Below are 27,452 nucleotides of genomic sequence, written 5' to 3' on the forward strand. Positions count from 1 at the left end.
CTGGGTGGGGGAGGTGGGCAGTGGGTTACCCTAGGCCTGGGCGAGTTTTGTAGCCAAGGACCCTTTGTGAGGCAGGTTATGTGGCACCCCAACCCATGGAAGAGAAATCTACACCTAGTCAGGCGGCTGCGACTTCCATGTGTGCAGAAATCGGGCATAGGCCTTGTACCCCATGTCCCTGTGATTAATTAGGGAACTCTAAGTGCATTGCGTAGTGCAGAGGGGTGCTGTGTCTGTAGTGTCCGCCAATGGTAGCGGTATTGCATGCACTGAACATGTCTTTCTTTTCCCCCCCCCCCCCTTTTTGTGGTCTCCCTGTTCTTGTATGCATTAGCATCATCAGGCGGAGGAGCAGTGCCACCAGAGCAGGAGGGAGCTGCATCCCACATGGCCCTGGAGGGCGAAACAACGGAGTCTGAAGTCACGAGTGGGGCGGAGGGTGAGGGGAGCTCCACTGCGGTGACAGGAGTAGAGACCAGCGACACTGACTCCTCCTCTGATGGGAGCTCCCTTGCAGTGCAGTCCGCTCTGTGCCCACCGAATCTACAGGTACATCCGCCACCCCCCCTACCAGCACCGCCCTCACAGCAGCCCTTCAGTGTGTGTCGCGTGGACGCTCACCCAGGAGGGTGGGCATCTCCTTCTCCCCAGGCACCTCAGCCCCTGCCCCAGTCAGCCTTGCTGCCCTCAGTGAGGAGGCTATTGACCTCCTGAGATCCCTCACAGTTGGACAGTCTACCATTCTGAATGCCATCCAGGGTGTAGAGAGGCAGTTGAAACAAACAAATGCATACCTGGAGGGCATTCATTCTGGCCAGGCAGCCCAACAGCGAGCATTTCAGGCTCTGGCCTCAGCACTGATGGCAGCCATTGTCCCTGTGTCCAGCCTACCCCCTCCAACCTCCTCCACCCAGACCCAATCCCCTGTACCTCAGCCTATCCCAAGCACACCATCAGACCAGCATGCACAGACATAAACACACAAAAGTGGCTCAGGCAAATATAAGCACCACACATCCCACAGGCACTCACTCAAGCACCATACCCATGCAGACATACCAACATCCACTGCCTCCACTGTTTCCACCTCCTCCACGTCTCCCTCCTCCCTCCCTGTCTCGTCTCCACTCACACCTGCATGCACTACATCTTCAGCCACTACCTCCATCACCAGCACGCCCATCACCACACACCGCTCACGTGCACTCACCGCCCCATTACCATTCACACATCCCCTGTGTCCTCTCCCAGTGTGTCTGTGAGCCCTCCTCCCAAACTACACAAAGGCAGTCACACACCCACCCAACAGCCATACACCTCACAACAGACTCCAGCCCATGCAGCTTCCTATCAAATGTTGACCTCTTCCCTACACCTCCCCCCTCCCGTCTGTCCCCTAGGGCCCGCCTTTCCAGGTCCCAACCCAGCACCTCAGCCACCACTTCACCGGGCACAGTGGTGCCAGCAATAGCGGGATTCTGGAGTGTGCCAAGCAACAGGGCTGCCAGTGTCCCAAGAAGCGAGGGAAAGGACATTCCCCTACCTCCAAAACAGAAAAAGTTGCCCACATCCCGGAGAGAGAAGGTGGAAACACCTGCCACCAAGGGCTCAGGCAAAACAAAAGTGGAAAGTTGGAAGACAGCTGTGCCAACATCCAAGGTGGGGAATGGCCAAAAAATCAAAGGCAGGTCCACATAGATGCCAACCTGCACGGCGGACAAGACCGGCACAGCCACCTGCACCGCCGCCACCAGCACTGCTGCCAGCACCGTAGTCATTAAGCCCGCCACCAGCACCGCAGTCAGTGAGCCCGCCACCAGCACTGCCGCCAGCAACGCAGACACTGAGCCCTTCACCAGCACCGCAGTCTGTGAGCCCACCACCAGCACCGCGCTACTGACACTGCAGCCAGCACCGCAGTCAGTGAGCCCGCCACCAGCACTGTTTCCACAGAGCCCGCTGCCAGCACCGATGCCACAGAGCCCGCCGCCTGCACCAATGCCACAGAGCCCGCCGCCTGCACTGATGCCACAGAGCCCGCCGCCTGCACCAATGCCACAGAGCCGGCAGCCAGCACCAATGCCACAGAGTCCGTCGCCAGCACCGCCGCTACTGACACTGCCACCAGCACCGCCAGCGGCCCCGCGACATCCTGAGCCAGTGGCACCACCGCAGACATGGCTGCCATCCTCAGTCGTCAGTCGTACGAGGCTGGTGGTCAGTTCCAGGAGCCTGGCCAGCTTGCATGTTGCACCACCGTCAGTGGAGTGTCACATCCACTACCTCAGTCCTTGGCAGGATGAAGCACTCTGGGCACAAAGCCCCCTCCAGAACCAGTGGAGTATCACATCCACTACCTCAGTCCTTGGCAGGATGAAGCACTCTGGGCACAAAGCCCCCTCCAGAACCAGTGGAGAAAGGCATCCACTTGAGAGACTGTGGCTTTGCACTCCCCAGGATAAAGCAGTGGGCAACCCACCCACTGAAAAGACTTGGGAGACTGTGGCTTTGCACTCCCCAGGATAAAGCAGTGGGCAACCCACCCACTGAAGAGACTTGAGAGAATGTGGCTTTACACTCCCCAGGATAAAGCAGTGGGCAAACCACACACTGGAGAGACTTGAGAGACTGTGGCTTTGCACTCCCCAGGATAAAGCAGTGGGCAAACCACCCACTGGAGAGACTTGAGAGACTGTGCTTTGCACTCCCAGGATACATCAATGGGCATGGAGCCCCCTCATGGAGCTGGAGTCGTGCACTCATCCGGCTGAGGTGCCCCCTCTTCCCTTCCCACTGAGGTGCCTGTTTCATAGTGATCTGATGCCCCAGCAGTGTTCTCTCCGTTTGCAGTCTGATATCGAGTGTGGGCCTCGCCCATGCATTTTGGGCCCAGTGGTCCATGGACTTTAAATGGTGCACTATCCGGATTTGTATAGTTGGTGTACATAATTCTTTATACTGTATTTAAAGTTTTGACTAATGGATTTATATTGATTACAATTGTTACAATCCTTTCCTTTTGTCATTGTGTTCTTCCAGGGGTGGTTGGGGGTGTAAATCTATTGTTGCAGCATGTATTGGTGTGTGTGTTGTTGTGGGTGGGGGTGGGGGTGTTGCATGTTGCCTGTCACTCTCTTTTCCCTCCCCTGTGATGTAGGTGCAGTACTCACCGTGGTCGTCGCCGCCGTCTTTTGTGCTCCTGGTAGAGGAGCAGGAATATTATCGCAGGGAGGATTGTAGTTCTGGCTCCATGGCGTCCTGGTTCCTCGTGGGTTGTGTAGAGGTGAGTTTTTCCCCTTCCAAGTCCTGTTTCCACCGTGTTTTTGTTCGTGTTGAATCTGCCCCGGAAAAGGTGGCGGATTGGCCTCTCATAATAGTGGGGGCGGTACATTGTCTTCCGCCTGTCTGTTGGCGGTGACCGCCATGCTGTTTGATTGTACCGCAGAGGTGGTCGGATTGTTAAAGTGGCTGTCTATGTTGGTGGTTTCCGCCATGGTCGTGATTCCATTTTTTTTACCACCGGCCTGCTGGCGGTCTTACCGCCGCTTTAACACCGACCACCAGGGTTGTAATGAGGGCCTTAATGAATAACTTAAAAAATAATCAAATATCTGAAAACAATGCACAAATCTATCTATCTATCTATCTATCTATCTATCTATCTATCTATCTATCTATCTATCTATCTATCTGTTCACTAAAAATCAAAGGTTACAGTGATGTTATAGTTAGGTTCAGATTTTAAACGCACAAAACCATAGAAATTCTACTTTTGTAGTTATAGTTATTTCAAGTAACTATAACTTGCGCCCTAAGGTAATTATAACTCACAGCCCCGCCATGCACAGTTTTCTCATCAATAATTTTACTGCAAATGTTACAGTGATATTATCCATGATGTCATAGAAGATGTCATGAGTGATGTAATATATGGGGTAATTAGCAGTGCATAGTGAAGGCTTGAATTATAGTTACCTTAGGGCACAAGTTATAGTTACTTGTAATAGCTCTAACTATAACAGCTGCATTTCTATGATTATGTGTGTGTAAAATCTGAACCTAACTATAACATCCCTGCAACCTTTGCTTTTTTTAGTGAATTTCAAACTTTTTTTATTTCTATTCCCTAACTATAATGTCTCTGTAACCTTTGGTTTTCTCAGTGAATTTCTAGTTATTTTTAACATTAAGTATAATGCCCATCACACTGCATGGCGGGGGGATTGGACGCAAGGCCTGGCCTAGCATTCTGCTGCCCCTACCAAGGCTTGGTGCTCCTGCCTCATTCCTTCTTGCCATCCATTGTCTAAGTTCATGTCCCTGCTCCCTCATTACAGCCCTGTGTGGCTGTTGTTCTGCAAATGCCCTTACCGCCTGCCCTGAACAGTTAGCTTTCTGCCCCATCCTCCTCCCTACCCTGTGTTGTCCAAGACAATCCACCAACCCCTTACCTTCTGCCCTGCATAGACCAATGTGCTGCTAGTACCCCCCATTTAGCCCGATATCCCTGCCCACTCCTTCTGCCCTTTGTTGCCCAGTTCTATGCCCAATCATTGCTCTCCTGCTTAGCCTCTGTGCTTAGTTTACTGCCCCTACCCTGCTTTCCTAGCCCTCTGATGTCTGTGTGCATGCCCCTGCTCCCTTCTTTTTGCCCACAATGTTTCATAGACCTACCACTGCTCCTCCTATCTACTCTGAGTGTTCTGTTGAGCTGCCACTGCCCCTCCTACCTGCATAGCATGGTAAGATGTCTGCTGCCTGTCCCTGCCACATCTACTCTGCCTGCCTGAGTTCCATACCTCTAGACCCCTTCATGGGCTATTTTGCTGTCCTCCTTGATGTGTTGTGCTTCAACTGTTTTCCTGCCTCCTCTGGGTGGTCTGTTGTGAAGCCCCTTTCCCTGCCCTATCATGTCTGTGTCAAGCCCCTACTCTTCCCTTCTGTCCCACATGGTCCTTTGTGCATGCCCCTGCCTGCTCCCTTTTGCCAACCATAGCTGCTGTGCTGCCACTACTCCTCCCTCTTGAAATACATGGACTCTGCACTGCCACAGCGCCTCTCATCTGCCCTGTGTGATCAACCTGCTGCCCCTGACCCCCTCCCACATTCCCTGTATTGTCTGCCATTATAGTCTCAGATGCTGTGCTGTGTTTTGTGGCTTTTTATTTAGTGAGGATAATGTTTATCAATTGTTGACACCTATGTGCAACTATTTCAGTAGGTCATTGTGTAATAAATGGGTATTCAGTGCACATTTTTTACTTGAGTTGGCCCTTCTGTTTTTTTATTAAACATTCATCATTTTGGCCAAGTATTCAATTTTGTACGATTTAAGGACAATGGATCAGTATCTTGATAAGTAAATGTTGCATTTAAAACATATGTTAGCAAAAGACTTCTATGTTTGAATTTTTTAAACAGATATAATTTGTATTGATCCTCCTCCAAATACATTCTTATGGATCCTGGTGCTGACACAGCAGTCCGCTTCCTCAACAGGTCTCAGTCCAAGACCCTTTCTGTGGGTCCTACTCTGATCCATCCTCACTCTCCTCATCCTTCTGGTCATCTGCTATGCCTGGTTCTCGATGGGCCTCTGCCCATGCTCTCAAGGCTTTGTAGAGATCCACCTTCTTGGTGGTCCTCTTGGCAAGCATTCCCATCTCCTGGCAAAACTCCTTGAGCTGAGACTCTGTATAGCTCTCCAGCTCGGCAAGCTCAAGTTCCATCTTTTCTGATGAGGTCTCAGACTTGCACAGTCAGGTAGAGGAAGAATTAATTTGGAAAAAGCAAAAAGGCCAATCTGGGAGAAAATAAACTCAAATTGGTCTTAGATATGTAATGGTAGTGTACACCAAGTCACTGTATGGCACTGCACAAACACAAGTCCTATCTCACCACTGCAATCAATGTGAGAAATCAGGTTGTTGGTTGACTGGTGTGTGAACCCTGGTTGAGCTGCAACCACAATGCTTCTTGGGGTAAGGCACAAGCAATCCCCAAATTAACCTGTGATCACCCTCTGGTAGCTTAGCACAGACCAGTCAGGCTTAAATGAAAGGCAATGTGTAAAGTATTTGTGCAACACTTCAAACAGTGAAAACACTACACAAAAAGGATCTCATACAAGGTTAGAATAATTTAATTTGATTTAATAAATAAAACAAAAACAAAATGACAAAAATCCAATCAGTAGAACTTGAGTTATGAATTATTATAGAATAAACTGTACTTTAGTGGGTAAAGGAAAAACCATCACCTGGAGATATCTGGTCACGTCGGACCGGGACAAAGTCAAAAGGTCAGGCCAACTGTGATGGAGTGTGGGCAGGCTACAGGGACCCAGTTAGGCCTGCTAAACAACATACTTTAAATCCTGGTTGTAGAGCATTGCTTTGATCTGAGGCAAAGATGTGTTGTGCAGCCGATGCAATGCTTTGGTTCTGAGATGCGGTGGGACTGCAGTGCAAGGTCCTGTTCCATCAATGTTGAGGATCCCATTTTGTTAGGCTTGCAATGTGGAGGCTGGTGTCTGGGATGTGTTGAGTACCTGAGGTGATATGCTGGTTCCGATGAGCAATGAAGCCTTGATGCAGAGCTTTGGCATAGTTGTAGAGGCTGGCATCGATGAGGGATGCAAGGGCCTGTTCCTGGGAAGCATTACACAGTGGTGGATCCAAAGGCGATCCGTCAAACCCAAGAAGTGGGATGCAGCAGTGATGTGAGTCTTCTATGCCAGGTCCAATCTACGCACCAGTGACAATGTTCCACTTAGCTGAGGAGATGTGTCAGTTCTGCTTGGGCATGCGCCGGTCAGTAGATAAGATGCATCGGTTCAGCTGGGAAGCACCTTAGAGCCACTTCCAAGGCTCCTGGACTGGGATGGCACCACTTGGCAGCAAATACTCACAGATGACAGAGTGCAGGGTCAAAAGCAGGGTGTTTGGAAGTCTTTTATATCCCTGAGAATTCAGATCAGGAGCCCAGCCAACTAGCCCTTGTATTCACACTGTGTTGGAGAGATGCAGGTTCAGTCCTTCTTACACCCAGGCAGGAGGGTAGCAGGCGCCAGGTCAGCACTGCAAAGCAGGAGTCCAGCAGATTGCAGTCTAGCAGACTGACAGTCCTTCAAAAGCACAAAAGTCCTTCTTCCTGGCATAGTATCCACAGGTTCAGAAGTTTACTGAAGTGGTGGTGTCTGAGGTCCAGTATTTATACCTTGGTGTCTTGAATCTAGAAGGTGGAATCCATTTTTAGACAGTGGCTTTGAAGTGCAAGGGGTTCCCTGCCCTCCCTGCCCTGGCTCCAAGCTGGCTGCAGTTACAATAAAGAGTCATTAGAACCGTTGTGTGTGGACAGGACACAGGCTATTCAGGTGTTAGTGAGGTTGTTCCAGTTTCCCCCTTCTATCATACCCAGTATGACCCATTAAGTCACACCTAAGCTCCCATTGTGTGTGACTGTCTAGGAGGAATACACAAATCACAACTGCCAATTACCAGTCATGTGACCAGAGACAGGATGCAGGCACCAAATAGCTAAGGCGAGAAAATGCCAACTTTCTGAAAGTGGAATTTTTTGCAGTTTAAAATCCAAATTCGTCATAAGTTAGAATTTTAAACTGTGATTCCAGAGACACCAAAATTGAAGCAGTCATCTCTTCCAATTTGACAGTTATACTTAAAAGATATAATAAGTCAACCCAATGTTAACCTATGGGAGAGTTGAGCCTTGCTGTGAGTTTTTCACTACCAAGAGAAGTGAATCTACATGTTCTACTTTTTAGATAGATTTCACCCTGTCCTCTGGGTTGTCCAGGGCCTAACCTAATGATGACTTATATGTATTAAAAAAGAAGGTTCGGACCCCTTACATTTATTTACGTGTACAGTTATTTTCTTTTTTTGGATCAAACTTTCTTGTTTCCTTTAATAATTTCAAACTTTGCAAAAGAATCATACAAATACCTGAAGCAGAATGGACCAAGCAGGAAGCAACTTAGTCCCCCACTTTAACAATCATGAGTAGTTTGCAGAAATGTGACACATGAGCATTTTGAAATGGCAGCCAATTGTGCACACTGACTTAAGTGGAGCTTGAAACTTGTAGGCCCTACCTTTCTTGCTCTTCTGCCCTGCTACTGATTTTCACTGACTGGAGACAGCAACATCTCCCCATGATGCCACAAGATGGTCATAGTTTGACAACTTCTCGATCTGAGAGAAACCACCAACTTAGAATTACTACTATAACCATAGTCATCACCCTTGTCACCAACAGGGGTTCAGGAAGACTGACCTCTAAATGTTTCTGTACTGGAAAACATGAGACAGAAATACTTATCAATTTAGACGAAGAAGTGGAGAGGCAGTCTAGTAGTATTGAAAGGTGGCCAGTGCATTGGTGAATCATAAAGGTACTGATATTACTGAACAATAAAAACAGAAAATAAATTAGAAATCGTGTTCCTTTCTCTCTTTTTAATCCAAGGTGGCTATGCATTCTTGTGTTACTGAAGATAAAGTAAAGAGGTTCTAATGATTATTCAGCCTCGAGTAAAGGACTGCAGAAAATTTCTCTTTAAAGCAACCTCCAAAATGATTGCACAAAATGACTTATTCTGTCATCATGGTCGCTAGTTGACATTGCTTGTCATAATTTCTGCCTAGATTTTCCATAACTCTTTCTATTTAGAGTCATTGTAGAAATCAGATCTGTGCAATTCGTTCAGGTTCTAGATTTAAAGGAAGTTCACCTATCTGTAGGGCAAGACTGCCTCCCTAATGCCCGGCCCCCCCAGTCCGCTCACCATACACATCTTCTTATGGTCTCTATTCCCTTTCCTGCTCAGCTTGACAGTCCTCAACCTTGACCCCCAGCATTCCACCATAATTAAGATATTGTTAACTGGCCTCAAAACATTGAAAACCTCTGTCATTAGCCGGCTATGAGTTGGGAAAGGTAACATAACTTCTGAGCTTTAGTCGAAAAATCATTGTTGAAATGCCTTTGGGGGTAAAAGCATCTGTTCACCAACAAAGATGGTGCAGAAAATCCCTTGAACAATTTCCTTCCAAGCCATCTATTCTTGAAAGTGTGTGGCTACCACACCTTACCTGAACCTAAAGCAACAATCAAAATCGGATACTTTAAGTATCAAAAGCTAATGACATGTCTATTTTTAAAGTAAAAGATCCCAGATTGTGGTCTCAGACTCGATAATTATAGTGACATTTTCTGCATGTTCATTTTTATTGAACTGTAAGTTTGAAGATAGTATCTTCTAAGTTTGTCAAAAATAATATTTTCTTGTAGCAGTTTCATCCTCATTTTACTTCCATTTGGCATCCATCTTCTGTATTGATCAGGGACATCTTAAGGATTTTGGGGACCCTGGATCAAACGTATTTTGGGGGCAATTGTTCGAAACTGCTTTGACCTCTTAGGCCAGGTCACTGACTGCACAGGCACACAGGTCCAAATTTGAAATGTGTTTACATCGAATATTCAGGGATCGTGACATGTATTTTTAATATTGTAGCACAGTAGCATCTCAGTAATATTACTGCAAATAATCTATGGGACACCCTCCCATTTCTCATATGTGAGGTCCTGCTTTGATCTAAAAGAAACTTTTTATGAGTGTTGCATAAAATAAACACATAATTTCTCTTCAAAATGTCTCTAACAAACTCTCACACATCACGCCCATAAAAATAAATTAAAGCAAATGGTATTTAAACCAATCTATTATTCAAGGTAATCTGGGCAAGTCTCTCTGCAGAACAGAGCTTGCTGTATCAGGGGGCCTCCTGAAAGGCTGGGGCCCTAGGCCAGAGTCCACTTTGCACATGCCTTAAAACGTCTTTAGCAATGATAGTCCATACTTTTAAGTATATACAGTCATTACACCTTCAGCCAGTCCCGTTTTTCATCCATCAGTTCTCTACATGCTGCAACTTGTATTTTCACTTTTGCCGTTCTTAGCAACTGGGTCTCTGTGACCTTCATTTCCATTATGTAAAAGATCTTGTAGGGCTGTGTGCGCATCAGGTGCAGTTTTGAAAAGTGGCATATATTTATTACTCATCCCCTCAAGATTTCTCATCGAGATGGACCGCAAAGTCCCAGTGGAGAAGGGTCCCATGCTTTACCCAGATAAAATACTTTGTGCACATAAGCTGACACTGTCACTGCACAAGAGCACCATCTACCCCCCTGTATGTAGGGTTTATAGTATGATGTATGAAGTCAGATATTGCACCCTTCCTTCCGGAGGCATTTGTTTGCTTCAGAGCTCCCACTTTCACACGCAGACTGAATAACTCACTAGACTTGTTACATGGGCACCTTGTGTTGTTGTCTGGCATGGGCCTTGATATATTTGTGTATTCATGGCCTATTTGAAAAACCAGTGAGTGGGATTGGGGCAGTTCCAATGGGAGGAAGTTACAGAATTTGGACCCAGATTTAAGCGGGCCTAGCACCTTCTTGCTCCATATTAGTGTCTTTTTTTTAATGCTAATGTGACCCAACTAGGCCAAAATCGCCACGCCAGAATTACAAAGTGGTGCAATGCACACATTGCGCCACTTTGTAACCTCTTGCGCCGCATTATGCCTATGCCAGGATTATGTATGCAAGGGGGGGGGGGCGTTACCCCGGTAGGGGGGGCAAAAATATTTATGCAGCATTTTTAATGCCTGCACGGTGCAGGCATTAAAAGGAGGCACACCTTTATTTAAAATGGGATTCTATGTGCTTTGCAGGATTAGCATCAACATCTTTTATGCCAATCCTGCAAAGTGCCAAACTAGCATCAAAAACTTTGAGCCTGCCATGGTGCGCCGTATGATAAATACAGTGCACACATGGTGGCGTTAGGGAGGTGCTAAGGGGTGCAAAAAAAGTGCCACTGCATTGGATGCAGCACCATTTTTCTTACATCTGCCCCTTGGTATACTCTAAAGGTATGGAGAAAAGTCCACCATATCATTGCATGAGGTTTTCTCTTTGCAGCACTATCTGAACAAGGGTTAAATTCGCTCACTGCTGCCTGATTGCCGCTTATTCAGACATTCAGCCCCCTGAAACTCAAGAGTGGTTATTCTCTTTGACAAAAGGGTGAAAGCCCCACGAATGTGCGTGACACTGCTAGTAAGGACTAATATAGGCCTCTTTCGCTCTTAATTTTACTTCTCCAAACAGGCAGTATATTAACATCAGAATTTTCTTCGCAGAAGTGCATCAACCGAGGTTTTATAACTCCATATCCGCACTTGTTTCCCCTAATTTGAATCACTTTTTAGCATTTTGTTCAGTAGATGACATCTTTCTACTACAAGAATGAAATGAAAAGAAGTAAAATATTATTATATTCATGAAATATCACCCACCACCCTGGTAGTGATTGGGAATCATCATTTTGAGTAACAGTGTACAGTTGATTTGCAAATGTCTTCAAAAAGTCAATGTTTTGGCAGCATGCTATGCTTACAAATACTAACATTGTGTTTTAACTCTCAGCTTCTGGCTCTGTCAGAGCTCAGCTGTGGTATCCAAATAAATAAACGCTTTCAACCGAGGCCTCTAGTATGCTGGTTGCTTGATCTACCAACAGCTCATTTACATTAGAATGGGTCTGCTCAGACAGATGCACTTTCTCTCGTTAATGAAGCCATCAGCATAACTGCTCAAGAAAATACATCTATTTGTTTATATCCTTGGATTGATTTTCCTGTGCGTTTCTCTTTGGCAAGGATTGAAACACCTTAATTACGACGATCACATTAAGACTTGGATTAGAGCAGTGCTCTTAAATGGACAAACTGTAAATCTACCTTTAATATAATGAATGAGACCTTAGTTGATCGCTACTCCTTTTTTGCAGAGAAAGTTTAATTTCGCAAAGTTGAAGACTGATGGCACAATGCATAAAATATTTCATGTCAGTGCACAAAAATGTAAATTTGTGTCAGACAGAATCAGGAGTAAACCGAAGGAGGAGTGGACATGTTTTTAAAACACAAAGGGGGTCATTCTGACCCTGGTGGTAGACTACCGCCAGGGCCAACGACCGCGGATGCACCGCCAACAGGCTGGCGGTGCATCCATGGGCATTCTGACCGCGGCGGTACAGCCGCGGTCATAAACGGAAAACCGGCGGTGTCCCGCCGGTTTCCCGCTGCCCTGGGGAATCCTCCATGGCGGCGCTGCAGGCAGCGCCGCCATGGGGATTCCGACTCCCTTACCGCCAGCCTGGCTCTGGCGGTTTTGACCGCCAGAACCTGGCTGGCGGTAACGGGTGTCGTGGGGCCCTTGGGGGCCCCTGCAGTGCCCATGCCACTGGCATGGGCACTGCAGGGGCCCCCTAACAGGGCCCCACCAAGATTTTCAGTGTCTGCCAAGCAGACACTGAAAATCGCGACGGGTGCAACTGCACCCCTTCCATTCCGCCGGCTCCATTCGGAGCCGGCATCCTCATGGAAGGGGGTTTCCCGCTGGGCTGGCGGGCGGCCTTCTGGCGGTCGCCCGCCAGCCCAGCGGGAAACTCAGAATAACCGCGGCGGTCTTTTGACCGCGCAGCAGTATTCTGGCGGTTCCCGCTTGGCGGGCGGCTCCCGCCGCCCGCCAAGCTCAGAATGACCCCCTTAGATCCTGATCTTTTTATTCATAATGTTTTGCACGGCCATTCATACCCTGGAAACTTACAAAACTCTACTAATAGGAACTGTGGACCTATTCACATAAGCTATTTGGGAGTAGGTAATACAATTCTCTTATTTACAGAAACTTCCGCCCTGGTGGAGGAGATCTCTGTTTACATAATTATATGATTTACTAGTTAGCATGGGTGAGACAAAAGGAAGTGGTGGGAAAATGGGGAACAATTACTGTGAAATATTTGGCATTAAGGAACTTTGAAGGAGCTCTAATGCAAACCACACCCCAATGTAAAAGTAAAATAATTGCAATTCGTAAAAAAAGCATTTAAATCTACTCAAATAAGACAAAAACCAAAACAGTCTTAAATGAACTGCGGCCAAGCTTTGCAGTAAGCCAAGCGCTTCACATGGTGAACCACTTCTACTGCAGCACTCTCCAATGGAAATTAATAGAGATAGCGAATTACATATACACATTGGTGAACCTCTAAAACAAATTGAATATCATATTTTTTTCAATTAATTTGATTTTTTATTAAAAAATCATTTTAAGCTCAATATTTCTAAACATTCATATTTCATGTACATGTTAATATGCTAATGCAATTTATTGTTAAGGTTTGTTTTTAAAAATGTAAAGCACAAATAAAAATAACATAACACTTTTTATCCAAAATTATGACACATTCAACACAAATGATAATATACTGGGTTGGGAGGAAGATATCATGTTTTATCTGGTAAGATATTTAATTAAAAAAATATATAAACAGAAGCTTCAACAGTGAACTGATTTTAAATGTATTGATATGTTAACTTTTATTTTGGATGTCTTGTCACATTTAACGTGGTAATACTGGATGAAAAGGAATTCGAACAAAGTATTTAATATTTTTTAATTCATTAAAAAATAATATGTATTTTGCATTTATCTTCTTAAAATTCCCTATTTTTTCTATCTGGAGATTTCCACCCTTGTGGGAGAAATCTGCACATGGAGGAAGTTTAACTATTAATTTTACACTCAGAAATGTTGTCAAATGAGTCCCTACCCTGTCATTTGAGGAATAGAGACTCATAAATCTACATTTAGGCATACTACATATGGATGTTATGAATCGCATCCATGAGGATATTTACACCGGTGTGAAGCTGTGGATCTACTTGTGAGGAGATCTAAACATGTAAACTTACCTTTGTGAATTAGGCCAAATTTGAAGAAGAGAAAATGCTTGGAGCATCTACATACTCCAAGCCAACATGGGAAAATAGTTGCTTCACCTTGAAAATATTCTTCAGGTGGAATAAAAAAAAGTTACCTTTTTCTGCAGTATATTTCCTCTGCACTTAATGTTGTTATTGTTGCACATATAACAATCTACAGGCATGAGTGCCTTTGAAAAGCAGGAAGCTTAAAAGTGGATATAAATTGGAGGAGGAAACCTATGTGGATTTCTAACATATTCCATAATCTTTTTTAGTGAACAGCTCCACAGACCACATGCAAAACTGGAGAACGAAATGTTCTTTTTGAACAAGGGGTCATTTTTGGTACTTTGATTTCTTTAAGGTTGTGTAATTACTTTCAAACCCATTGTGCGAATAGTGTGCACTTTGAATCATATTCTGCAATTGGAGGCAAGTAATTAGATGATGACTACTACAACCTGGGCTTTCTAAGCCTGAAAGAGCATAACTTAGACTAATACTAGGTGCTCCATTGTATCTCGATAAAGCTATGCTTCTCTGACGAGCTTTAACAAAGTGAAAGGCACTGAGCCTAGCCCATGGCATGCATTTTCTCATAGACATTCGGCTAAGTGTTGCACGGATTACCCACCAGGCTTAGCATTCTGTCGGGCCCTAAACCCATCGCTTCACAAAACACCAAAACCACATTCTTGCCTCCTTTCTCTTTAATTTTAACATGTCATAAGTCACGTGCATGATGAGGTGAAAGGTATAATTAGTTAGTTGACTAAATTATAACTAGTGCATTTCAGTGGTTTTGGGGTATTTTGCAGCATAGATTATATTTAATTTCAATGCTTAACTATAATGTCACTTTAATTTTAAGTTCAGTTAATTTCTTGAAGCGATGGGGATTAATGTAAGTTAAGGCCTTAGAACCTAACCTAACAATAACAACTCTTTTTCCTTTGAATTTTTCAGTTTATTTCTGGGATTTTTTTGTTCCTATTCCAAATTGGACTACAATCCAAACTTCACATGAAGTCAATCCCCTCCCCGTGCATGGTCTTTGGTTATGTGTAGCTGGGGTTGACAGCAGTACCTGACGTTCAGTCAAGTGCTGTGACCCACTTTCTGCTTGCAGCCACCCCTGCTCTGTGGGGCCTTCTGCAAGGCCCTGCAGCCAAACCCCTGCATTCGGACAAATCCTGAAGTTTCTGACCAAAGCAGGTTTTGGCTGCATACAAAGAGTTGCCTGTTTTTCCAATTAGAATATGATGAAAACACAAGAAATTCCCTTATACACAAGAGGGTATGTTTTAAGAACTTACCTTAACAACCCTCTGGCCACGCACAGTGGGGGTTGGCTGTAGGATATGGCCTTTTGTCATTTGCTGCACCCAACCCTTGCCAGTGCCCACCCTCTGTTGTGCATGGCCTCTGGTCATGCACAGCAAGGGGTTGGCCGTAGGGCCTGGCATTTGTCCAAACCTTGTGCCCATCTTCCCAACAGTACCCAACCTCCGATGTACGTATCCTTTGGCCGTGTGCAGCAGGGGTTTGCCACAGGGCCTGGCATTTGGCCAGGCCCTATTCCCGTCCACCTGTGTGTGGCCAACTCCTGCTGTGCATGGCCTTCAGCAGTGTACATTTAGGATTGGGTGCAGGGCATGTTCCCAACCCCCTGCCAGCCCCTGCTGCACACCTCCTTGGCCATGCATGCTTAACCACCATTCTCTTTTCATGGTCTCATGGCACCATGAGATGCTACCTTGCTCGGTGGGTCTCGCAAGAATATCGTTGTGCCTCACAGGAAGGCAGTGCTGTGTCCTGCAAGAGTACCATGGTACCCATAGCCTGATTTTTTTTTAACTTAGATTTTTCAGGAGGGGGAGGGAGTTCCACTGTGGACCTCAGACATGTGCCTGGGGTCAGTGTGTCCCTAACCTGCCTTCTAATGCCTTTAAAAAAAAAACTTTCTAGACATGGGACTGAGGTCCCAAGTCCTATAATAGCTGGTGAAACATTTTGTTGAAATGTTGCCACTGGCCAGTCAGATTGTGAGGTAGCATGGGACCATCCGATTCTCTGTTGGGAGAAAAGACTCCATTAGCTAATGGGTTTTGAGTATTTTGTTTGAACTTTTAGCTCTGTGGGAATGCAGCGGGAGCCCCACGATATATATCACAATTAAGATAACAGTAACCTTTCCAGGAGATTAACCCATTAATTACCACCCAATCAACTTTTTAACAAAACATTTATTGAATGCTACTGAACGTACTTATACGCTATCTGAATAAAGATCTAACTTTCTGCCAAAGTTTGTGTAAATCCATTTAGCTATTGTTTCTGCAGCGGCAGCCAGCACTAAATGAATCACTGCAAAACACTCTATGGAGAGGCATGAGTGGGTGGTATGTATGTTTTGGACAGTTTTTGCAGACAGCACTAAAGTTATTTAAGAATCAAAAATGCCTTCACCATGGGAAAATCAAATTTAACTGCAACTACACAGGTGCTAACACCATCAGTATAAGATATATGTAATTTGCATCAAAACAGTTAAGTTAATTATACATTTGACTGGAGAAATTAAATAGGATTTGATCCTTAAATAAATATTGAACAATGGGCATGTGCAACTTTTCCTACAGGAGATGACAAATCAATTCACAGAAAATGAAACCCATGAAATACCTATGGCCCTGATCTAGATCTTGATGGTCTTAACACCAGTCCACTGTGGTGATGGTCCCAAATACTCTGTCAAGCTGACAGTGGCCAGCACACTCTATTCAGATCTATGGTGGGTCTGCCATCGTCTGTGTTGATGGAGTGTACTCCGACATGCCAGCTGCATCCCGCAGCCAATGCAGCAGACTCCAATGTAGGCGATTAGACCTCAGTTGCCGTTCTAATGGTGGAATCCTACCGGTCCTATTTAGATAACACAGCCAGGCTGGCGGTGTTTCAGCTGTGGTCACATGACAGCAGGTATCCACCACTGAACTTGTTCAGTATTGTACTATGGGTTGGATGCAACCAGCCCACACCTGTTGTATATTGGACAATTGTGAACACCTCCAAAACACACTATAAAACATTCTCCATTTCAGGCCATGATCCTTTACCATCACACTGCAGAACACCATTTAGATGCTGGAATTGTCACACAGGAGATAGGATTTTTTGTGTATTTCACTCCCTCTGTGTTTTTTATCAATAAGACTTTCCTTGATAATCCTTCATCCCATTGGGCACTAGATTTCTTTTTACAATTATTCACTATGAAAGGGAGGAGGAATCCATCTTTTACAGAGGAATAATTTTCTATCATTTCTGTCTGAAATTATTAGAGTAGAGCCACAATTGTTTTTAGCACAAGTACAAAATACAACCATATCTTAAAAAAGGCAAATGTGGACCGCAATAGTGGCCAGAGTGAATGCTCTAGCAAACAACCTGCACACACAGGTGGAAAAAGTGAAGAGGTGGAATGACCTCTGGGTGATAGGGTGTTCCCTGGCATCCAAGAGTCACCTGGAGGTTCAGAGGGCAGGTGGTGGTTCTGACAATCCCCCCATTACAACTATTTCCCTGGGAGGAGATGGTTTTGTAGATACTACATACTGAAGGCTTGATTGGAATCCCTGGTGGAGTGGAGACTTATAAGTTGCACTTAGCAACGTCTCAACAATCACAAATGGAGTTCTTGTCCTTACGTCAGCTTGTTAGAATGTTTTATCACCCATATCAAACCATATACAGCTAAACTAGACTCTACAAAATATATTGTTTCATCCCAATTACTAGCATCATGGTTGTATCTCTCTCATGCACAATGACCAATATGTTTCCAATATGATGGATCATCCCTTGCATTTGCCTAGTCCCTTGCTTTCTTTCAAACAGGTACAAAACTCCATCAATCTGCACATGAAGGTATAATGCTTGAATTGCTTGAAAGTGGTATTTTCACCAATTCACATCATATATATATATATATATATATATATATGTGTGTGTGTGTGTGTCTGTCTGTATGTGTTGTAAATGTGTGTTCATCTCCACTATAGTTTTTGAAATAGGTATGTGTAACTCACTTTATAAAAACTATTGTCTATGGTGTTAACCGATGACTACAACTACCATGATGCCCTGTTTTTTATCTGTAAAGAAATAGTGCAATGTAATGTTGTTATACCTTCCTTTACTACCAGAGGTACACACATCTCAAAAAGTTGTGATTTCTCAGTCGCCATAGTATGTATGAAATTATCAGTTGTTGTGTTAATCAAGCATGTTGACACTTCCTCATAGCTACATTCAATTGATGTAATTTCTCACATAATTAATAGTCTGCGTAATCCAAGGTGCGCTACCATGTTATGTGGCATGCTGAATAGAAGTAGTATCCACACACAATTTACTTAGCACCGTCCATATGATGACCAATGTCAGCTTTACTAGTAAGTTGAACTACATTTTGTCTAATATTTTTTAGACTGCAAGGCCTTAGAAAGGTCTAATACTCAAATCTACACATCAGAGATAACAATTTTCATTTCAGAACACCTCTACAACATCATAACTGGAGTTGGCATTTGTGTAAATGAGCCTGTATACCTAAAATAATGAAAATCACACAAAAGCCTAATCATTCCATCATTCTGAATTTGTTTTTTTTTAGGTTGCCCCATTTGTAGCTAAGCACACATTTGGTGTTTAAATCAGATTTTAATTGCATATTATCTTCCATCTTTTCAGGTCAAAGACCCCGGGCCAGTGGACCACCATCTACCACTCATGACACCTCCACTCCAGGCCAGGATCAAGGCTTCAGTGAATTCTCTACTCTTGCAAGTCCGGATGATTGGCAGCAGCCTGGTCCACCTGGTCTGCCTGGGCAGACAGCTACAGTAAGTCACACTCGGCTCACACCTTCATCTCCCAGGCCAGCTGAAACCTCCACTTCCTGTGACAAGAGGAACCCAACATCAATCTCGTGCTCCCCCCAGTACTGGCTGCTAAGACACCACCAACATCGTCTCCAGTTGTGCCAGGACCCAGTAAGAAGGGGAGAATTGCCTCCAGGGCACAGGGGAGTGAGCATAGGGGTCATGGGAGGAAATCTGTGTGCCAGGAGAGTGAGGCCATTGGCATCACTTTGACCCGGACCAGCATCAACTGAGTCTTGGGAGCAGTAAAACAGTCCCAAGATGTGATGGGCCAAGGTGTAACCAAGCTCAAGGAGTTGGAGACGAAGCTCATGTTAGAAATACACAATCATAACGACAAAATGAGCTCCTTGACTGGTGTGCTCTTTGATATCTATCATCACGTGTGCAGGACCTTTCCGGTCCCATCTGCCTCTGTCTGTGGTCCTCCTCCATCTGGGCCAAGTACACAAATGCCAGCCACAGACAGGGAGGCCCTGCCACATGAGGACCCTGCTTCTCCCACCCCAGCCACTGCAACTTTGTCCTCCTCCCTCCCCCAGAGGGGACGGCCACCCGGACCAAAAGTAGGGGACGGCAAGACCTCAACCACCACCTCCAAGAGAACAAATCCTAATTCCCTTCAGTGAGTGTCTAGCATTCACCCTGTGGACTATTTCTGATTCACATTCTACCTTTTTTGAGAACAGTTGTATTTTCTACATTGGACGACAAACAATTTTGACTATACTTTCTTTCACCATAATAGACTATTTTCTTTAGTTTACTGCATTAGTTTATTGTTTGAAAACCTCTACATTTCTTTTCTTTCATGTAAATAAGTAACAGTTACACACACTCCACAACTGTTGTATTTATTGCGGCGTGTTTTTTTTTTCATGCCTTTCTTCCACCATCATTTTGTCAAATGTATTAAACAATTAGTTGCAAAAGAAAATTAGGTATGACAAAGAGGTCATGTGTCACACATTTCATTCAAACATAGAAAATCAAATTCACAATGTATCTGGGTCATACACTTGTATGTCACAAGTCTTTGTCAAACTCCGAGCTGATTTTCACAAACCATGCATAACCCCAATAGCCATTTAGAGGCTGACACTCCACCATCTTGACACCATGCGAGAAAAATAATTTTTTTATAAAATCAAAACATGTAAGCAAATTGTCACTGATTCATGGCATCAGCTGGAGCTAGACATCCTGCCCTCACAACAGGACTTCCATATTGTTAGAAATGGGGTCTCTAGTTGGCAATGGTTTGCACCCTGTCCATGTAGGGACCCTCTCACTAGTCGGGGTAATGGAGTCACACAGCTAACATAACCCCTACTCACCCCCTTGGTAGCTTGGTACGAGCTGTCTGGCTTATCTCGGAGGCAATGTGTAAAGTATTTGTATACACACATAGTAACACAGTTAAAATACTACAAAAAGGATTCCACACCAGTTTAGAAAAATAGCCAATATTTATCTGAGTCAAAAAAGACCAAAATACAAAAATTTAACATTCAGAAGTCAAAATATCTCTTTTTAAAAATGTAAAGTCTTAATCCATAGGAATCAATGTATGTATCTCTTTATCAGAAATGATCTTGGATGCATCAAAAACAAAGATGATATGGGCCACAGGGGAGGTGAGGTGCCAGAAAAGCAGAGCAATGTGTCGGTTCTGCAGCCCCTGAGGCAGGTGCTGGGTCGATTCACCAGCCACGGGGCAGGTGCTGCGTCGATTCCTGAGCCATGCAACAGGCGCTGTGTCGATCCTTCAGATGCGGTGCGTTGATGTATGGATTTTCTCCTTCAGATTATCAGTGTGCACTTCCAAGGACCCTGGGACTCGAGCTGGCACCACTTGGCAAGTTAGAAATCTCAGTAGAAGAGAAGAGCCTTGGCACTGACATAGGAAGTTTTTGATGTTCCTGAGACTTCTTAACAGGAGGCAAGTGTTCTGTGCAAGCCACTCACCTGAATTCCAGGATTTCTGATGGTGCGAAGGCAATTCCTCAATCCCGGTGAGGACTAATGTGACCGCGATGAAGAGTACATTGCTTCTTGCAAGTCCTCAAGGGGAAGGGGGTTTTGGTAAGAGAAAATACCAGCTTCTGCTGTGTGGACTGCAGAATAGGACTGCTGGACCATGGACAGCGTGTTGTGCTGGGAATCAGAACTTCTGATTTCTCAAAATACTGGGTCTTGGATTTTAGGATTCTGGTAAGCAATAGAAATACTTCATTAATACATTGAAATTGCATAAACTATTGTACACTGCATCATGTCAGTTATTGTTGACACATTGTGCATACTTTTCTATAAGGCTGAACAGGTCTCTTCCTCTTTTTACCGTGCTTTCAGAGTCTCTGAAGCAATGTCCCAACCGAAAAACAATCCACTTGACTAAAGGGCTTCTTTGTATTCTGGCATATTCTCTTGCCAATAATTGTTTTGATAAAGTTGCTCTATTTCCAATCTCCTTATTCTCAGGGGAGCACTTGTTACACAAAATACGTCTTTCCTTAATGTCTCTTTAGCTGTATCTTGGATTCCCACCCAAACAATAAATCACACTAGTTCTTATTGACATAAATTATTTAAAAGACACAGCTCTGTTTTCTTTCATTTAAGGGATTAATCTTTGCCTTGAAATAAAGTTACTTGCTTAAAAATTTCAGAAGTACCCAAACTGGGTTTTCACCTTTCTTTTTTCTCTCTTTTACAGGAAATATGGGATAGTCAGCAGAAGACAGAAGAGGAGAGCAGGGACTCCACAGAAAGCCAACCGGAGGGTGAGGATCACCGGAACTTGACTGAAGGCTATCCGGAGGACAAGAAATGCTGGAACTTGACTGAAAGCTGGTCGGAGAACGAGAAACACTGGAACTCGACTGGAGGCAGGCTGGAGAACAAGTAACTTAACTTGCACTGGAACTCAACTGGAGGTAGGACAAGGACGTTATCTTGACTGGAAACAGGTGAGCAGAGCAATAGGTACATAGCCAAGCAAGGCCTCAGACTGCCAAGCATCCTTAAATAATCAAATTTACACCTTTTTGGCATTTGATTGTTTGTTAAGGAAATGAGCAATTATCCTCCTGATTGTGGCACATGTTCAATACAGATCACATTGTGAAGAGCACATGTTTTGGCAGTTACAGTTGGAGCAGGTGGAAAGGCACTTGGTTGCATGTTAAGGAAATGAGCAATTATCCTCTCAATTGTGGCACATGTTCTGTAGTGAATCCTAGTTTGTTTTAACGGGTTAACAGGAGTTAGCTTAGCCGTAGGCTTGTAAACTCGTGCCACCTATGAGCCTTCTGTTATTCGATCTAACATGGATGAGGACACTACAGCGAGTGTCGATACACCGATGACTATGGCTCACTTCTGCTCTGTGGATCCGTTTGTCCGTCCAGCTCTCGATTTCACTTCAGACGATGTTGACTCATTTTTGAGATCCTTGAATGGTGACTTCGATGACATTCTTCAAGATCCTGCATATAGCACATAATTTGATGAATTGGCTTGCCGGTTCCCGATTCTAATCAAAGAAGCAATTATACTAAAAGTTTGCTATACTTGTCATGGTTGATATTAAAGTCTCTGAAATGTTTTTAAAACAAATTTTGTAACACAGCATTTATTTTTTCGTTAAGTTTTTTTTGGGGGGCTTTTTAGTTCAGTAGCAGCTTTTTAGCGATTGGGTTTTCTTTACCTTCATCATACCTGTTACGGCAATGGGGAGGGTGTAGTGAATCCTAGTTTGTTTTAACGGGTTAACAGGAGTTAGCTTAGCCGTAGGCTTGTAAACTCGTGCCCCCGTCACCCAGTGACTTTTAACCTACTTAGCTTGCTCTGGCTTAGTCCATTTAATTATTTATTTCCTTTAAAATGGCGGCCTTGTTTATAGTTAGGCCACTTGTTATGGGTTCTATTATCAGTGTCACTGCGCCAAGGCGTCAAGATCAAGCACGAAAGACAAACATACAGTAGGCATTCACACTTAGGGATTTTCCCTCTCTATACTTTCGAGGGATTGTTGATATTAATTGCCGTCCCAAGCATGCCTGTTATCTATTGTTATGAATAACACTTATGTCGGGGGACCTTGTAGATCTGTATAAATACAACACACTTTTAGACAGATAATCAGAGGGATTCCGACCAGAGGGCATCGCCACCATCGCTGATACCGATGCTGCAGTCATCTTGACACTGATCCAGTCTTTGTGTCCTGCGGAGTCTGAGATAGGGACCTCATTCCAAGGTAACGAGGGTTGGGGGCTCCTCTCATGGACACGGTTTTGGCAGATTAGGTTTAACGAACCCAGCTCTTCCTTTTTAGGTAGGAGGTTAGACCTACTCTCCTTAGGGTATTAGGGCTTATTCCATCTTTTACATATACATATATTTCTATCTTATATTGCATAATGGTGGGGGTCTTTATAACAATGACTCTCCTCTTTACAATACTGTTGCTTGGTATATTCATTATCCTAATCATTGCAGTTCATGCACCTTATCACAAATTGCAGTTATGTTGAATAAAAACTATTATAACTTTACTGCATCTGTGTTATTGCCTTTGTTTGTATGAGACATTATAAATCTGTGAGAAAAGGGTAATTTCCGTTTAACCACGACAACCCTGAGATATTGTATTTTGAGTCCATGCGTAAGCGACTGCTACAAATCACCTTTTACTATTGTGTTTTTGGTGAGGTACTGCTAGTAAGCCGGTAAGGTTTGGACAACAGTTACAAATAGTTGTAGGAAGAGACTTAGGGGGTGATTCTAATTCTGGCGGGCGGCGGAGGCCGCCCGCCAGAATTCCGCCCCCATAATACCGCTCCGCGGTCAGAAGACCGCGGAGGGTATTATGAGTTTTTCCCTGGGCTGGCGGGCGGTCTCCAAAAGACCGCCCGCCAGCCCAGGGAAAAACTCCCTTCCCACGAGGATGCCGGCTCGTAATCGAGCCGGCGGAGTGGGAAGGTGCGACGGGTGCAGTAGCACCCGTCGCGTATTTCAGTGTCTGCAAGGCAGACACTGAAATACCTTGCGGGGCCCTCTTACGGGGGCCCCTGCCGTGCCCATGCCATTGGCATGGGCACGGCAGGGGCCCCCAGGGGCCCGCGACCCCCCCTACCGCCATCCTGTTCATGGCGGCTTTCCCGCCATGAACAGGATGGCGGTAGGGGGGTCAGAATCCCCCATGGCGGCGCAGCAAGCTGTGCCGCCATGGGGGATTCTGAGGGCAGCGGTAAACCGGCGGGAGACCGCCGGTTTACCCTTTCTGACCGCGGCCAAAGCGCCGCGGTCAGAATGCCCTGCGGGGCACCGCCGGCCTGTCGGCGGTGCTCCCGCCGACCCTCGCCCCGGCGGTCGAAGACCGCCGGGGTTAGAATCAGGGCCTTAGTCACCTACAAACGAAAGTACTGTCATCCTGAGACCAGCAGTCTTGCTCAGAGCAAGAGTCCAAACTACGACATGGCGCCACCAATGATTGTGTTTAGGCACTAATTTACAGATACCCTGACTATCACTGTCTCACAGACAACAGGTACCCTCAGTACCATTATACGGAGACGTCCGTGGTCTTTGGGAGAATCCTCCTCAGCCAAACAGGTAACACCTGCTTAGGCTGTAGGTTGTTCGAGCTCGAACTCACAAAAGGAAAAAACTTCCCCTATTTTGGTGTTCCGTTTCTCTAAACAACTATGGCTAATACCATAGACATTCCTGCGAATGCTAGACATGCACTTACACAACATTTATTAGCACATGGCCTTACAGAAGAGGGCGGGGAAGTTACTTTGATTATAGAAGCAACTGAAGCATACCAAACAGAAACATTTTATTGTTGGGTTGCCTTTCCTGAGGCTGACCAACGAAAGCACACATTTCACACTTATGACATTGCGGACGTACCCGTAAGGTACGAAGCATACCAGTATCATGAAATATCGCTCACATATCAGGAGCATCAAAACTGGTTTGAAGGCGCCCTACCACATATACTGCGGCGGGTGAGGCTAGGTCCTTTAAGTAATGAAGGACCTACGTGGCCCATGTTTGCCACATATATACCTCACCCAGGCATACAGACTATGCCGCTTGTAGATTTAAGGATAATATTGAATTAGTGGCATTATATAGACGATTGGTCCAGTTCGTAATGCGAACATTGAACACTACACCAGCGCGTCCAGCACCGCCTGTAGCTGGTGGATATCAATTGGCTACTGGGATTAATCCACAAACGGTGCATACCATTATGGGTAAAGTGCCCTCGGATCGAGAAAAAATACCGTTCTGGATTGCTCAGAAAACAAATCAGCTGGAAGCTGTGTTCCCCCATACGGGGCCACAGGAGAAATATAGATTGCTCACTATGTGCTTGCCATTCGGGATGGTTCCCTCGGTTGATGAATGTGCCACTTGGGGTACAGTCTTCGCTGCCGTTTATACTACCACGCATGGTACCCCTACACTGGCCAATTTGCCGGAAGTATTGAAACAAATACAAAATGAGCATGGGCTGCACCAGCCCTAGATCTGGGGATGAAATTGATGCGTAACTTTGACGCCGTCTCCTCGATAATATTGAGTAATATTAAAGGGGAAGCAGTAGCACTGGTGATACGCCAGCGTCTCCGGGAAACTCCACACCAGGAACAAGAGAGACAGCTACCCAAAATAATCTCTGATACCTATACTGGTATAGGACGGGATGGGCTGGGAGCCAAACCTAAAAAATTGGACATACCAAGTACCACCCATAAGGAAGGTACGAAGCAGGCACAAGAGGGCTCTAAGAAGCGCTGGGAAAAACAAAAAGATTTCAAGGATAGGAGAAACTAAAGAGCTGATTCTCCTCATCCGGAGTACTCCGAAAGGAGATATAATCTCAGAAATAGGGATAACATTAGAACTCCAGACAGATATACTGATTCACGTCCTTCTCGTTTCCTTTCAGGACGCACCGGATAGACGTTGCGAGAGAGGGGGCCGTCAAGATCGACGTCCGGAATACGTGAAAGAAAAGAAAGACTCGCCACAGTCTACTGTTAAAAAAGAAGAAAAGACTCCTCAACAAAAGCCACAATTTAAAAAGAAAAAAGTGGCTGCACTGACGATTAAAAATGCCGGTAGTATTGAGAACACTGTTGAGGAACAAGAAGTGGGCAGTGACTCTGTTGGACAGCACGGCAGAGGTCACGATATGTCGCCAGAATCTGAAAGATCATCTGGATGCGACAGCAACTAGCGATTACATCGCAGTTGAAACGGCGGATGGCCGTGTACTTCCCCCCGATCGGGTTTTTGATTTAACAATTCAGATAGAGGGAGACGTGGAACGCATTATTAGTGTAATATTTTGGGATGAACTTACTAGTGATATCCTGTTGGCCGAGAGAGACTGGCCACCTGAACATGTCCGCATGCTCCCACATGGGGAAGATGTCATTTTGCCTTCTTTCTCCGATCTTGTTCCGGAGACAGACAAACGAGCATTAGCTGCTGAATGGGCTTTAGCACAGGCACCTGCATTATACCGTAATCATGTAGGATGGGACAAGGACTCTCCTTGCCATGTTATTCCCGTTCGGTCTACACCACACCCGCAGCCACAATACCCTGTTAAACATGAAGCAAAAGCTCCAGTGACGGAGATACTGTCACAACTTGAATACCAGGGAGTAATTGAGCCCTGTACATCGGCAATGAATAATCCGCTATTTCCCGTTGCGAAACCTGATCATTCATATAGAATAGTGGTTGATTATAGGCACTTGAATAGTCATGCACGCACTTATGCTATACAAAATTCACACAGCACAGCGCTAATAAATAATATAGTGCGTAAAAAATACAAAACTACATTGGATATATCTAATGGTTTTTTCTGCCAGAATTTAGCACATGAAAGTAGAGACCTAAATGCATTTTCCTATGGTTCTCAGAAATGCTTTTGTCGTTTACCACAAGGCTATAAAAACAGCCCAGGACTGTTTTCGGCCCGTGTCACATCAATCTTACAGGAGCTTGATTCCGAGGCATTATCATATGTGGATGATATCTATCTCACTGATGACACCTTTGACATTCATCTTGCCAGGGTCGATCGGATAATTTTGGGATTTGCCACCTTCGGATATAAATTTAATTTTAAGAAAAGCAAGATAGCCTTTCTTAGTGTATTGTTCCTAGGATATGAACTATCAAACGAGGGGAAGAGCCTGGCCCCACACTTCCTAGAGAAGTGTGCTCAGCTACAGCCTCCGAACACGCTTAAGAAATTGCAGTCATTACTGGGTTTCTTTAATTTTGGCAGAACATATATTCCAGATTATGCTGAACGCGTAAAGCCACTATATGACTTAATTCAGCCCAATTATTCTAGCAGGCGATGGACAATTGAACACACACACATCCTAAGGGACATACAACGAGACATGCTAGAAGCTAGACACTTGTACACACGGGACAATAAAACGAATTTGGTCATCAGAATAATAGCTGGTGCCCTAGGATTTACCTATGTCACCTTTAATGAGGGTGACACAGTGCCAATAGCATACAAATCACATTTGTACTCCAATGCAGAAAAACGTTTTGCTCCTACTGAAATAATTCT

The sequence above is a fragment of the Pleurodeles waltl genome, chromosome 5 (assembly GCF_031143425.1).
Source record: "Pleurodeles waltl isolate 20211129_DDA chromosome 5, aPleWal1.hap1.20221129, whole genome shotgun sequence".
Classification (NCBI taxonomy): Eukaryota; Metazoa; Chordata; class Amphibia; order Caudata; family Salamandridae; genus Pleurodeles; species Pleurodeles waltl.